Source organism: Apis laboriosa, unplaced genomic scaffold (genome assembly GCF_014066325.1).
Source record: "Apis laboriosa isolate Shangri-la unplaced genomic scaffold, ASM1406632v1 scaffold69_cov144, whole genome shotgun sequence".
NCBI lineage: Eukaryota > Metazoa > Arthropoda > Insecta > Hymenoptera > Apidae > Apis > Apis laboriosa.
In genome coordinates, this window is record NW_025224165.1 from 1,455,357 (window position 1) to 1,472,238 (window position 16,882).

Genomic DNA, 16,882 nt, shown 5'->3' on the forward strand with positions numbered 1-16,882 from the left:
TTAATAAACATCACTTTGTACATTCCTTGTTTTTTATATGCTAAATTTTATAAATTTTATAAATTTCAAATTAAAATATCTCATAAACTAATCATTTTTAAATATATGTAGACTAAGATTTTTTTGAAAGAAATATCAAATTATATCAATTGGTGCAGTAAAAAAACATGAATAATCTTCCATCTAAAAAAACTATTAATATCAAATTCTTTTTTAAACTTCATGTGAAATATATTTTACGGATAATAACAGTGATGAAAATCGAGATGGAAATATTTGGTGAATCACCTTGTATTATTAGAAATGTATTATATCGTATGATATGATATAAATAAAAAATGAATTCATTAAGCCTTATGTTTAATAACACTTATTACGTTTGTTTTTACATTTATAATATTTGATACATTATTATGCATTTTAGAGAAAATATTTCATCATTTTATATGAACTATTATTAATTGGATGAAACATCATAACTGAGAGAATTAAGTGGACTCCTATTATATGAATAACCTGGTTATGTGAATATGCTTACTTCCAGCAAATTCATATAAATGGAGTTTGATTATAATTATTTCAATCATATATGTCAAAATACAAGTCACTTTTACTATAGTATATATAGTATATATATATATATATACTTGATTTCTTTAATAATTCCTTTTTATCATTCAGATAATATATTAGCATTGGGTTACATAATAATATTCATTTAATTTCACTTTGCATTGTAAAATAAATATAATTATTAACGCTTTTCTGTCAAATTATTAATTATATTTTATAATTACGTAACAAAGGATCAAGCTCGTTGATATTGAATAAATATTATTATTAATATTATTGTTTATTTATCATTTTCTTGAAGTATCTCTAGTAATTTCATTTCATTTCAATCATTTTGACATGATCTAATTTTTTAAATTATTTTTGAATAATGTTTCATGTTTTTAATATAACTGTTTTTTATTATATTATTTTATTTTCGATTCGATTAGAATTGTTTTAGATTAATAATAAATGAATATGGTATTATTTTTATCATGTGATATTCATTTATGAATGATAAAGTATAAACTTTTTTCTCTTTCCATATCATTTTTTCTTTTAATTATTATATAGTTTCTATAGTTAATGATGTATACTTATATACTTTATTTTTCTCTTTTTACTTTGTATGAATAATTCGTAATAGCTATATTTATTATATATAGATTATTTTTTTTGTTGAAGTGTTCTTATTAATATTATCATATCTTCATTTTTGTCATTTAAAGATCATATTTTTTCTTATTATTATTGTAATGTTTTTTTATATTTATAACTGTTAGTTGAAATTTATTGTTTTTTATATTTTCATATATATTTAAATATTTAAACATATTGTTTAACATATTTCGAAAAACATTTTTTTATTGTTTATAATTGATATGTATGACATTATTGCTATTGTTTTTTTTGTTTCCAAACAATTTATTTTTATTTTTATTGCTAATAATGTATATTTTTTCTTTTGATATTAGTATTGCATGTCAATTAAATAGATTTCTTTCTTGTTGAAGAATATATTATATGTGTTTACATTAATTGATATTGTATAACCAATTGGTGTATGACCATTGTTGCGATACACGAATCAAAGAATTTATCATATCTCAAAATCTTGTATAGCAACTTATAATTTCAATTTCGCGAAAAAATTTACAAACATCTAACGATATCCCAATATCAAGTTCCTTTTATATTTGCGAAGCAACGCTATGATTACTCGAACTCGACAAGCTGAACGTTTGCATTCTCAGAGTAGTTTTACGTTATATACAAAATCGAATTGAACAATGCATCATGAGAGATTCATGTTTTATGATCCCTAGACAGAGATGTTCGAAACGGAGTTTGTTCATTAGGCAAATTGAATCGATATAGTCGCCTGGACCCTTCTTCCTCCTTCTAAAAATTTCGGAAAGGTTCTACCCTAATACGAAAGTAGCGTCGAGAAGCGATAACAATTTCTTTTCGTCTTCGTCCTATAGCAATATCTCAGCGTATAGTATATATACAGTATGCACACACAAGCCAAGAGAGAGATAGCTTTTACGTAACGAGGAGGGTGGCACGATACCGCGGCACAATAAAAATTACTTTTACCAAATTGATGCTTCGTTGTACGCTTGAAACTCGCGACACACTCACGGATTGTTCGTCTGGAACTTTTCAAAATTACAAGGATCCTATTGCTATCGTACGCTCGAAATGCAGATTTTATTTCGCGCAATCGGTATGATACTTTCGCGGAATTTCAGACATTAAGCACGAATGAATCTTATTTGGTTGATCGTAAGTGTTTGAAAGGTTTTTAGATTACTTTTTGTAGAGGACAATAACAGAAATTGGCCAAATTTAAAACTGAATGCCAATCTTTTCTGTATTTTTTTATAGATTCTTTTTTTAACTTTATAATTATTCATCTGAAAAATAATAAAAAAATTATAAAACATGGAAATAAATTTTTTATGTGTTCTATTAATCAGAAATTTATTTATATATTATTCAAATATAGGAGTTTCTTAAAATATATAAAAAAATATAACTTGTAAAAATTCTTCATTGGACAGTTGGATTTAAAATTGGTCAATTTCTATTATTGCTTTTTTATTTTGTATAGATAATTGGTCTTTTATTGCATCATAGAAATGAATATTTCTATATTAGATTATATTAGATTTATATTAGATTAAAATGAAAGATAAATGCATGTCATCTATGATGATTTAAAATATAAAAAAGAGATATAATACGATAAATAATATACAAATGATGATATTAATTACATATCATATATATATATTATATTTCTTATTATAGAAAAAGGTAATAAAGTAAAGTATAAATTAAATATATTTAGATAAAAAATTTTTCAGAAAATCATGTTTCTGTATATTGCGATTTATAAATATAGCGGAACACTAAGAAGTTGCTACAAAAATATCAAATTAATAAAAAAATAATATATTGAAATCTTCTAAACAAAATAATAAATGTGATAACTACTATTGAATATCTTTCACAATTTTAATAATTATAAGACTTGAATATTGATGTTTATTATGCAATATTTAAATATAAAAATATATATTAACCATCCAGAAGATTGTTAGAAACGGTTCTAAACTAATCCACAATTAAAATCGTAGCAACATGTAACAAATAAAATAATATCATGTAATCATTCGTGTCTTGATAATCTGTGCGTACATTTGAGTGAATTCGCTTGCACATAAATCTACAAAATAGATATAGCTCATTACTTTTATTACACCATAATGTTTCCTTCCTTTACTGCGGATTTTATTCTTAAAACTTGACTTATCTCGTTTCTTCGGCGTATATATATAAAGAGAGAAAGCGGATAGGGAAAGTTAAAGTATTTATCGGCAAAGGGCGATTGCTTATCACGAGTACCGATGAGGATACTTTTATCGATCGATTCACAATTCTTTTTACCTTTTCTTTTGGTGATAGACTCGTCGCAGGGTTCACGATAGCGATTCAGTTATTCGAGTCGTTCGATCGCAGGCTATACAGCGAGAGTTTACAACCCTATCATTTCCTTGCCTTTATCGGCGTTATACTTTGAAGATGAAGACATTTTTGGCGCCGCTATTCTGATTTTTAAATCGATTTCGGTCATTCGCATCCCGAAAGGGACAAAAAAAACGAATCAATCGGCCGACGAATTTATTTTCCGGCTTTACAACAAACCATCGCGACAGTGATCCTTTTTATTGCAAAACATATTATCCACGTTTATGTTCTTTTTTCTCTTTTTTTTTTTTGATATTGTTTTTCCTTTTGATTAAATTTAATTCAAAAATTTAAATTGATTCAAATATGTACAATATGTACAATATGTACAATATGTAGAATATACGTGGAGCACTTTTGGAAAATCAATTTTCGAAAGATCAAAACAAAAACATAAAAAAATATCGAGCAAGATTTATTTATTAATTAAATTATAAGCAATTGAAGTTTAACCTTAGATGAAGCAAGATAGAGGGAGATACGGATAGCTCTATCTCCATCACGCTGTCATCATGCTTTGTTTCTCGGTTCATTTAACGCAAACTTAAACTACTTAATGTAATAAATAAACCTTAACCTATATTTTTATATTATATTTTTTGTGTTTATTTTTATCTTTAGACCTTTCAAAGATGTTTTACGAATATCAGATATATAAAAATTATTGTAGATTATTTCGTTTTAGATTTCTGTTAGATTTTTCTATCTCTTCTCTATGAAAAATGACAAATAAGATATTTTGAAATAAATCGATTCGTTTTAAAATTTGTAAATTTCATTCAATAATTCCGTTTTATTATTAATATATAAAGATTAACTTATTTTTATTATAATATATAAAGATTAATATTGAAAAAAATAATAATAAATTAATAATAAAAAAATAATAATAATAAAATAATAATAAATAAAAAATAATAAATTGAAAAAAAAAACAATTGATTTGAAAATTTTAATTAAATGAAAGTTTGAAATAACGAGCTTAAAATCTTTATTGTTTACAATTATTCTTCTTTATTTTCTCAGATAATTATGTAAAGTTAATTATATAATGTAGATAATATATTACTAAAAAATTTACTAAAAAATAAGAATTTTAATTTTATAATATATTAGTTAAAAAATAGAATTAATAGTAAATGAAAATTGAAATTCTTTATATTCTACAATAATATTTTTGTAAAATTCTTTGAATTATTGTAAGTCTCTTTTTCCAATATAATCGAATCATAAAACATCTGTTGACTTATAGACGCAGCGTATGTTGCGATACGTATTTTTCATTTTTTGAGTCTTTGTATCGAATAATATTTCACAAATGTACACATCAAAAGGTACATATCGTGATAAAAAACGAGAATCGAAAATGGGAAAAGAATTGAACAAACTGGCGTAGTAACAAAAGAAGGAAATAAAAGGGACAAACGTTGTCGGGGCAAATTTTTTCTTTGATTAGTACAATGAACGAGAAGTGTAGTTAAAACAACTCGCGATATGACCGTTGTCAGACTTTATTCCAGTTATTGAAATACAGAAAACGTTTGCGCTTGCAACATTCATATAGGAATATTCATAAAAAGAACGAGATCTCGACGAATATCGGGGAAAAACGAAACTTAAATTTTATTGGTAAAATCGATCGGCAAACTTTCAACGTTAATGGTATCCACTTTGTTGAAAATATCGCGACGATAAACTATGGATTTCTGAAATAAAACATTTTTTACTTTTTTTATAATATATTTGATTATCCTCTTTCATTGATGATATTAGATAATTTATGCTAAAAATGAATTTCTATTAATTATTTGAAAAGAATTAATAATTAATAAAAAAATGGAAATATTTGTACAATTAATAATTGAACAATTGGATTAAAAATTTTGTTATATTTTTATTTTCTTAACTTAAAAGTTTTTTTAACTTAAAAATTGTTTTTAATTGTTGATTTATAAACATTAAATTGTTTATAAATCATAAGAATATATAATAATGAAATATATAAAAAAATTACTGAAATAAAAAATATATGAAGAATAATATTCTACTATTTAAAAGTATTGATTTTTTTCTCTATTTTTTTGTACATTTATTGAAAATTTTCGAAAAAATATTTCATACAATATTAAATTTTTAATCTGATTTTATTTTCATTATTATCTCATTAGATTCATTTACCTCGCACCATAGATAAAATACAAAGTAAACATGGCATGCGATGCTTTTTCGTATCACAGGAACTTGAGGATTACTTAGTCTCCTTACGATTTTCGTGTCACACGCAACATTATCGATTCAGTATAGAACACGAGCACTATTTTGTAGCATTAATAGTAGTTGAAATTAAATGAAATTTATTTATAAGAAAATATAAATAAGATATAGATCAAAAGTTTAGAATAAAGTATAAAAGAAATATATTTTTCAATCTTTATACATAAATTTATAATTTAGATAACTATGAAATTTAAATTTATTATATTCTTAATGTCTTCTTTTTTATTGCTATTGTTTCGAACAAATAAATTTTGATTAATATGATCTTTTCTTTTAATTAAAGAAGATTAAATAATAAACAAATAATTTTTTATTTAATGCAAAAAAGTATTTTTATCTTTAATGTAAAAATTAGAAGAAAAATATTATTTAGTAATTTCTTGAATTCGAAATGATTCAAAATATATAATTTTATTATTTCAATCAAATTTTATTTAATTAATCCAAAAGAACAAAGATTTAAATTTGCGATATATGTAAAGAAATTTTTACAATTTTTTATAGTTATTTCATTAGAATACGGACAGGGTTTAATAAATTATAAAAAATTCAGTTCCGAAGTTTTGCAATTATTCAAAATAAATATATTTTTAATCATTGTACGATTCTACCAAAATTTGATGATCTCTTTTGCATTTTATCAAAAATAGAAAATGAATTAAAAACAAATGAAGAAGAGATCAGAATGAACAAAATTAACATGCTGATAAGAGAAACGAATGCAATGGTAAAATTTTTCAATTTATAATTTTTTAAAATAAAGTTCTTATCATATTGTATTTTTAAGTTTTTTCTGATTAAAATATGAATGAACACTATATAATTTGGATATTTATTAAAATAATTATACAATTATACAGTTAAACAAATTATAACTTTGATCTTATTTCTATGAAATAAGTATAATCCAAATTATATATGTTATCTTATTATATATTTTAAGAATTTCAAATAATTGATAAAAATTTCATTTAAAAAAAAATAATGATAATAATAATAGCAAAGAATTTTAATTTGAAGTTTTAATTGTATTAATTGTTTTAATTGTTTTACTAAATTCGAATTAAGCTATTGTAATGCTTATTCGAATTAAGCTATTGTGAATAAATTTTATGCAATATATCAAAAATTTATCTACTTTCTACTTTAAGTTTATCGTTATTGAATACATATCATGAATAATCTTATAGAAAAATGATGACGCGAAGAAAATTCGTTCTTTCGTTTTAACCGCAAGAATTCATAAATCATGGTATTACAAACAAGATTGATCTTAAAATTTATCTCATTTAATTATTTATCTCATATAATTAACTTATAAATGACAATTGAAAATTTATCTCATATAATTAACTTATAAATGACAATTGAATATACCATTTTGATAATTCATACAGAATTAATTATAATATTAAAATTTTAAAAAATAATAATGTAAGTAAAAATTAAAAAATTAAAAAATTGTTTTACTAACAAAAACAATATGTATGAGAAAATGTTTTTTTTTTATTTTTAGTATTTAGATAAATAATAATATTCAAATCAGGATATAAACTGGATATCATATTCATCTTTTATATATAGCATATTGCTGTTAGCAGCTCAGTTATATTATATTATATAGCAGATTTCTTTTAAAGCTTTAATAAATGAAGATCTTTTCGTAGCTATTAATTATGTGCTGTATTATGCATATCTATATATACAATGACGAGCAAAAATATAAACTTGTTTAATGCTTGTCTTGTCTAAAAAAATGGAATAATAATTTCAATTATAAAGTTTGATATGATAGTATAATTATAATTACAAATTGAATTTAAAAAATAAAATATAATATTTTATTTTTATTTATATTAATAATATACAAAGTATTTTCAAAAATAATAAAGACTATGACAAAGTTTTTCATTTCAAGATTATGTTTATAAGTTGACATTTTAAATTAATATTTTATTCATTATTATTATTCTCTTTTCTGATTTTCATAATTTACGATATTTGCCATATTTGTTATTAAATTATATAATTGTGTATATCTTTTCTGTTATGCATATATTCATAACACATATATGATGAATTCTCGAATCTACCTAGACATTATTATGCTGCATTTTATTCATCGAAAAATTTTAATTACGAAACCAATTTTTTATTATTTTCGCTATATATTTTAGGTCTTCGTCTCTATAAAAAATTACTTCATCTTTGTTATATTCAATGAAATTAACAAGTGCCAAAATTTTATAAAATATTTTATAAAATATCATTTCTTTTATTTCTTAAATTATTTATTTAATTTTTTCTTCATATTATTTCTTTAATTTTTAGCAAGATAATAACATATTTTATAAAAATCCATAATGGATTTTCGAATTTAGTTTATTTTATTTTAGATGTTCGATTCGTTCGATAAGATCCAGTATCAGAACTTTCCATTCAATTCAAATCAATTTATATTCTCGAGCTATATCATTTTCTTTCAATCATCAACTCATTCTCTTTTTTCTTTAACTTTTAAACTAATTCTTTTCAAAAAACAATGAATAATCTATTCACTAGCCTTTTTTACTAATTTTTGAGCCACTGTTTTTGGTGTCTTTGTACATTTCGAGCGAATATATCGCGAAATTTCATATCTCTCTATCGGAAATAATTCGTGATTCTTTGTCGAAATTGAGGCACAATCATGTTTTTCTTATGTTGGTCACTATTGTCTATTTCACGTCACATTTACTTGCAATTTCACGTAGCGATAATCCTTTATCATACAGAGAAATACTCGTTTTCCTTTTTTCTTCGTTGAGTGGTTTCATATTGAATTTCGTGATTTAAATTTAAAAGACCGAGAAAATATAGTGGATTTTGCAAAACGTTATTTTCTATAATCGTCAATAGATAATTGTTAATTATTTCTATTCCTTTATGAATATTCATTCGTTACATTTCTAATGAGATGTGCAAAATTATAAACATTAAAAACAAATTAAACTATTATTTTTAAAAAAATATTTTGTTAATATAAAGAAAATTAATTTATTTATTAAATCTAGTTTATAATTATAAAATATTTGAAATTATTAAATATTTACAATTTTTCTTCTCACAATATATATATTATTTTAAAAAATAAGATAGAATATATATAGATAAGAATATAATTCCTATATTATATAGCTACAGTAAATTGCACAGAATATAAGAAACGCTCGGTCTTTTTTTTCGAGGTTAGTATCATAACACAAAATTCCATAAAACGTCATGTCTATCTTCTACCTCGTCCGTGCTTCTAGGCTTCTACTATCAGAAACGCCCACAATCTCCAACGAAGACCGAACCGCCATCTAGAAGTCAAACACTTCGACAACCAAAGTGATCCGTTGGTGAAAACCCGATATTCTGACAGTGATACCGGTCGACTGACACGGTCGGTCCAAGCGAATGACATAATTTCACAGTGGACAATCTTCTTGCATATCGCGATACTTTCGAAGGCAAGGAGTGGCGCGGAACGAAAGGAACAGGATACATTGTAGGTCGTGCTCTCTATCGGGGAGTGGCTCGTTGATTCTCTCGGTGTCCAGAGTCGTAGTCCTGTGACCGCCGATAAACTCGCCGACACTTTCGTCAAAAACCGTATAAAGTTTGCGGAAACGGCCCTCGTTGTCATGGCGAAAGGAACGAAGCTACGAAGACTCGCGTCACAGACAACCGAACCTGGTTATCTCGCGACCGAATGGACTGTATAACGCGCAATTTATGGAGCATATACATACTTGTCCTGCCCTTCTTCCAATGGAATGTTCACTATCTTCCACAGCCCGAGAACGATAAGGGAACTGGAAAGTCCTCTCGCTCCTTCGTGACGAAAGTGCGAACCACCGTTTCGTTTAAGTACAACCGCCCCGTAATCGGGTCCCGGATTAATGACCATCGTGAAACTACACGTGGAAATTAACCGTTCTGGAATGATGTGGCATCAAGGCTGGGACATTAATGTCGCTGTTCAGTATTCGTTATTTTAAGTCTTGGTCATTGAGAAATTTTAGGCTCAATTGATTGAATCGTTGCTTTTAATTTTTGACATAGAATAAAAAAATAAAGTTGGTTAAAGTATTGGTAAAATAATTCAATTCAGTTAAATCAATGGATTTTTACAAAATGTTCATTTGAAAAGTTTCAATGCAAATATATATATATATATATATATATATATAATTTTCACGAAAAATGTTAAATAGAAAAATTTCAAAATAGAAAAAAAGGTTTAAAGGGAAATGTAGCTATTTTATTTTTTAATTCTGGTTTTAAGATTATTTGAAAGTTCCTTTTTTTAAATGAAAATTTTATATTTTTATTTATAGATTCCTATTCCTAAAAAAATTTTTTTATATGAATTGTATAAATATTTTTTAATTAGACTTCATCTTAAAAAAAAAAACTTTATTAAAATTAAAATTAAATTCTTGAAGAAAATGGAAAATTAAGTGATATAAAAACTTATTTAATATTTTAATAATTTTTAAGCGATAAAAAAAGATTAATAATAATTCTATTTTTCTATGCAATTCTTTTACAAATAATAAAATAATAATAATAATTTTGTGTAATTTTCAACAAAATTAAAACTTTTTCTTCTTAAAATGAGAATTTATATAAAATTATAAAAAATTAATCTTCATATAAAAATATATTTCATTTAAAAAAAAATAACCTTTAAATAACCTTAAAATATCCATCAAATAAAAATAAACAGAAGAATTATATTTCTTTTTCGAAACAGCGAAACTTATGTATTTAATATTTTTCTCAAAAATGCTTTGTTTTTCAACATTTAATTGAATTTGAATAATAGGAATAATCATATCTATATAAGATAAATCATAAATTGCAAAAATATTATCCGTTTTAAACAATTGAGTTAATGTAATTGAAAATAGAAACAAATCATAAATAAATTAAAAAAAAAATTGTATTAAAATTGCTTAGAATATTAAAGGAATATGTAAGAATCACTATACGTGATGTAACATTTATGTTTTTAATAATATAATATTAATGAGAAAGGAAAATTCATTTCTACTAAATTTTTGAACTGATTAAAATTGTTTATCGTATTATTTATCTCAATTTCATTTTTTAAACACGTATTTCATCTATTCGATGCAATTCGTCACAGAGAATTCGCAATGACAACAGTCAAGACAAGCACCGATTTGAATAATAAACCACGATCGTTAGTCAAATCTGACACGAATGCTTTAATTTTTCATTCGCACGTGAGCATAAAGATGAGTGAGCTGCCGAGCCCGTCCACGATCGATAGGTACACTGTCATCGAATTCATTTTTAAATCATGTTCACCCATGGGCTTCTATCATTTCTGAAGTTTCTTGCACGCTTCATTCCTGTATCAATATGTGTGTATTGACTATGTAACTATTAATCGGCCACACAATAATTAAACACTAAAATTACAAAATTTTTTTTTTATTTTTAGATATTTTAAAATACACACGAATACAATTTAAAAATAAATTTGAATGAATTTAAATTATTTTTCCTGATTAAGCTTTTGAAATAAACAAAAGGAAAAATATGTCAAATAAAGTATAAAAGATGCATAAAATGATATAATATACTGATAATAATAAAAATTCAGTCAAATTGCGGTAAACACGGATGAAAGGAAACAAAGGTTTGTTAATGCGGAGGATGTGGCTTTTGTCTTGTCAGTACACCATCTTTCTAGAACTCCTCTTTATGGGAAAGAAGTAGATAATAAAGTTGCGGTTTGCGGACACTCAAAAACCGCACATTCCACATATATCATGGTTGTGGTGCTAAACATATTTCAAGAAAAAAAATAAAATTGTTTTATCGTTCAAAACACGAGAAAAATAGCTTTAATGTGACATCATTTGTTTAAATGATGTTTTAATGTAAAAATTAAATTTTTACAGAATAAAAATATACTTACACTTAATTTTTGTAAATTTCTGATTCATTAAAATATAATCTTGTATTTAATATACATATGCACACATATATAATATTACAATTTAATAGTAACTATAGTTATACTTTGCGAATAAGACTTTTATTTAATAATTAAATTATATAAACAATATTATAAACCAATGTAAATATTTATATTTAATTTATATTTAATTTATATTTAAATGATATAATTAAAGGAATTTGATACCATTAATTAAATTTTGTAAAATTTTTCATATGAATTTCATATTCATAATATATTCAATTCAATTTTTATAAACCATAAGAAATTGAAGTTTATTTTTATTGAGACTTTTCCAAAAGCAGTTGGAATTTCTTAACGATCCTCACAATGACTTTGATTTTAACAATGTTATGACATACATATTATATATTATATAATATATTCGATTGTAGTTTTTAATATGATTTTGTGTTTTATATTCTAAAATAATTATGTAGATAGCGATGGACAAGCAATCGACCAAGACTGTCAACAAAACCATCACAATCTACACGAACGTCTTGGTATACATTAAATTCAATTCCATTGACGAGGTTAATTTCGTAAAAAGCATTCGTCGGACAATAGATAAAGGATCGATCACGTAGCTGCTTAATACTTACATATTTGTATTCTATCTACCTAAAGTCGCACAATGGCCAAAATTGATGTATGACAACAGTTCCTTTTCATATAAATCAGCCATGAATGTATATTTAAGAGGCCTTTTATATTTCATACATGGATTTTTATTCATTTTATTATATATATATATTTATAGATTTAGTTAAATAACAGACTTTTCCACTTTCGAAGTTGACAAATATTAGTCATAATATACTAATTATAATGATTAATGTCAATTATAATAACTATATCTTTTGAAAAAAATATTAATCAAAAATTACAATTGTCATTTTTAAACAAGTCAATTATTAGAATTATAATTAGAAATTGTAATTACTTTTGAACGATCAATTTTTCTGTAATTGTAATTGTAAAAAATTAATAGTTTTACAATTACATTTCGGTGTTCATATATAGTGAAATCAAAAATTCTTGTTGACACGCTAATGTAGTAATGGAAATACTCGATTGCTTGATGGACAAAAATTTCTTTGTATACAAATAATTTTTAAATATAAATTTGTGTTTATTTTGGTGCATTTTATAATATCTATTTATATAATGGATTTTTTTTTTAAAATTCTCAAGATATTGATCATATCAAAACTTTCTCAATATAGTAATTTAAGTGAGAATTGCAGATATGTAATAAACGCATAATATTTTTGAATTTATCAACTTCAAATTCAAATTCAAAAATTCAAGAAATATTGACTTCTAAAGTGATAAATACGAATAATTAATATAGAAATAATTTAAGTTTTTTCTTTTTTTATTATATTAATGAAAATATATTTTATTTTCCAATTAAATATTTTGTTTGCAAAATGTTTTATATTTTAATAGCATTGCACCAATTGAACTAATATATAAGTAATAATTAGATTTTCTTATAAGATCTGAAATAAAAGTTTCTGTTAATTATTTTATTTTTTTTTTCTATTCTTTGCTTTCAATTATTAAAATAAAAAACAATGAAAACATATGTCGAAATAACAGACATATAATGTCATTTCAATCACTCGTTTCCTTATTGATAGATATACTTCTTGTCTTCGGGCTAGAGATCATTATATTTAATTAAATTGAAAATGTAGTTATCAATAATTACATTTTCATTCTTATAAAATAATTAAAAAAAAATAAATCTATATTGTTTCTCTATAGTCTTATAATTTTAGAAGTCATTATCTTGAATGAAACGCAAATACATTTTCAAAAAATATAAATTCTTTTTATTTTGAAATTCTAAATTCATATTTCAAGTTTAGTTTTATATTGGTAAAAATTAACAAAAATACTTTTTGCTTTTAAATAAATGCATTAATTATACTTTATTTAATACAATTACAAAACTAGTGCAAAAGTAGAGTATTAAATTAAAATATAAAAATCTTCCATAACTTTGTTACATTTTCTCCAGATTTATTTAAATGAAAAACAAATTAAATCTTCTATACTTTTTGATCCTATTTTATTGTTCAATTATTTAAATTACTGTTTCAGCTATTTTCTCTATATAATCGACAAGTCGCCAACAAATATAATATAATTTGTAGATTAATAATAATCATAATTTGATTTACATTATTATAACATATAATGTTGAGCATTTTCAAAATAAGCTAAATAGAAAGAATATTTCTTCTAATGAAGTTGTAATCTTTTAAAAAAATATTTTTACTATTTTTTATCTTTAAAATATACTATATTCAAATAAAATTTCATTTATCTGTATCTTCTTTAATATATAACGAGTTAATATAAATATATACAACGAGTCAATTTTCACTTTCAGATATACAAATTCAATAAGTCTATTTTTTTTTAAATCATTGAAATATTTAATTATAAAATATTATATAATATTTTATAATATAATATTTTTATAAAATATTTAATATATTATATAATATATATAATATTTAATAATATATATATTCAACTCTAAAACATAAAATGTTTAATTATTCATGATTATAAAAAATAAAAAAATCAATAAATAATTGATTTTCATTTATAATCTTTAAATTCGCAAGTTGTTTTTAAATTATGAAATGATTAATCATTGTGGGTATATAATTCGAATACAAAAAAAGAATAAATATGAGAGATAAATATGAGAGAATTTTAATGGATTCTTATTAATTCAATATCGAAAAACAAGATTATTCAAATTGCTTTGTTTCTCGATGTTCTACTATAATTTTTGATATATTGTAAAATAATAAATTAGAAAAATTGTAATATTTCCTTAATAGAAAATTATAATTATAATTAAGACAGGATTGAAATTTTCATATCTATTTAAATAGAACGAATAACAGCAAGAAAGAATTAAAAAAATATTGTAATATAGGAAATAAAGTCCACATTCTCTAATTGAAAGTTCTGAAAGCAGACATAATGATTTAAAGGTAAAAATACGAAAAGAAATAGCCTCCACTTTCATTTACTGTTATATAGTATTATATAATCTTATTTAAATGATATATAAATAATATAATAATATATATAAATATATATATAAATATATATTATTATATAATATTATTATATATATAATAATATATAATATATTTTATATATAATAATATAAATGATTTTTTTGGCCAATACACCAGTTTATCTTTATAATTGAAAGTAATATTTAGAGAGAGAGTTATATGATGTCACGAATTTTTTCTGCTAACGTTGTTCATGAATATAAATTCTATCAATTTCTCTATTACATAATAAAAAATCGAAAATTGTTGTCAAATGCAAATTTTTTTTTTAATTTTTTAAATGTTTTGTATATATTTTTTTATTTTATTTTTTATTTTTTAATTTGTTATTGATAATGTGATATAAATGATGTAATGATATAAATGATTAAAATATTAAAATTTTAAGTAATATATATTTCTTTCATGATTCTTATTGCCTTTATGTCATGAAATATTAAAGAATGTTTTTCTATTTATATAATGATATCATTAAAAATTAAATTATGAATCTTTGTGGCAAATTATGGACTCATGGTGAATATAATTTAGAAAATTAAGAATTATAATATTATGGTATCATTAAAATAAAAAATTCGAACAATTTATACATTATATATTTAAATTATCAATAAGAAATTATAAACAAAGTAATTATACTTTTAAATAATGGATCTATGGATCTATCTACAATTCAGTACAATTAAATCTGCTGAATTAAAACATGCAAAACATTTAGTCATCAAATTTTATACGATTAATAACAAAATTATATTTATATTCGCTTTATATATAATTTAATTAGCATTTATAATTTTTAAAAATTAAAATAAATTATAATTTCTAAATATAATATTCTAAGAATAATATTTTATTTTGATTTATATATCAAGCATTTAAAACATTGTACTCTATGACTAAGAAGTAAAGAAATAATAGAGATGTGCATATTTCTAAGTGATTTACTGCAGAAATTATAATTAAGCGTTTTGATAAAATGATAAATTATTTTAAGATTATTTTAAAAAATCAATGAAAGATAACCGTTATGAAATTTTTTTTTAAATTTTCTTTTTTATTGATAATATGGATGTTGATTTGATTAAAAATTTTAAAATCATTTTGACAGAATACAATAATATTTTTTAAAACAATAATATTCTTTAAAAAAAGAAAAAGAAAAAAATAAAAATTATAAGTTTTGCAAGGTTTCGATACAAGTTATTTTTAAATTAGAATTCTTTTGCGAAATTAAAAATCAGATTTTAATAAATATTATTTTTTTTTCTTTTGAAAATCTATTGAAAGACAAGAATATTGTATAGTCTTTTTATATTGCAGAAGAATTATTAATAAATGAATACAAAGAAAAACAAAAAGAAATAAGTTATATTATTTCTATAAGACAAAATTATTAGAATTAAATTTAACAATATACTTATTTCCGGTATTAAAAATTAAAATAAGATTTCACTTAACTTATTATAAAAAATTATTATAATAAAAGGATACTCTCTAATTGCACAAGTTATAAAAAATTTTATTTGCTACAAAATATTATTTTTATTCGATATAAAATGTTTACATAAGGTAATTTAATTAATTTTTCATTCTGTGCGTGGCGATTTAATTCAAAACTGATTTTTCTCTGTCAATATACTGTAGTTTTTGAAGCGCAATAGGAATTAAATAACAAAGTATCGTTAACTCATTAATTCTGAATAATTTTTATAAATATTATACAAATGACAAAATAATAATGCATAATGTAAAGAATTTTAATATTATAAGAATAATATTTAGTCAAATTATAAGATGACAACAGAAAAAAAGATAGAGTAATTATTTTCAACGTTTTTCCATTTGCTTTTAATGCATTAAAAATTTTGCTGTATGG

The 16,882-nt window shown here is 22.4% G+C and overlaps 1 protein-coding gene across 2 annotated transcripts in view; it reads right to left on the minus strand.

Annotated features, from left to right (window-relative positions):
* The window catches only part of LOC122719043 (forkhead box protein O), a 334,732-nt gene that overhangs the window by 126,804 nt on the left and 191,046 nt on the right, over positions 1 to 16,882 (minus strand). The window lies entirely within an intron of this gene.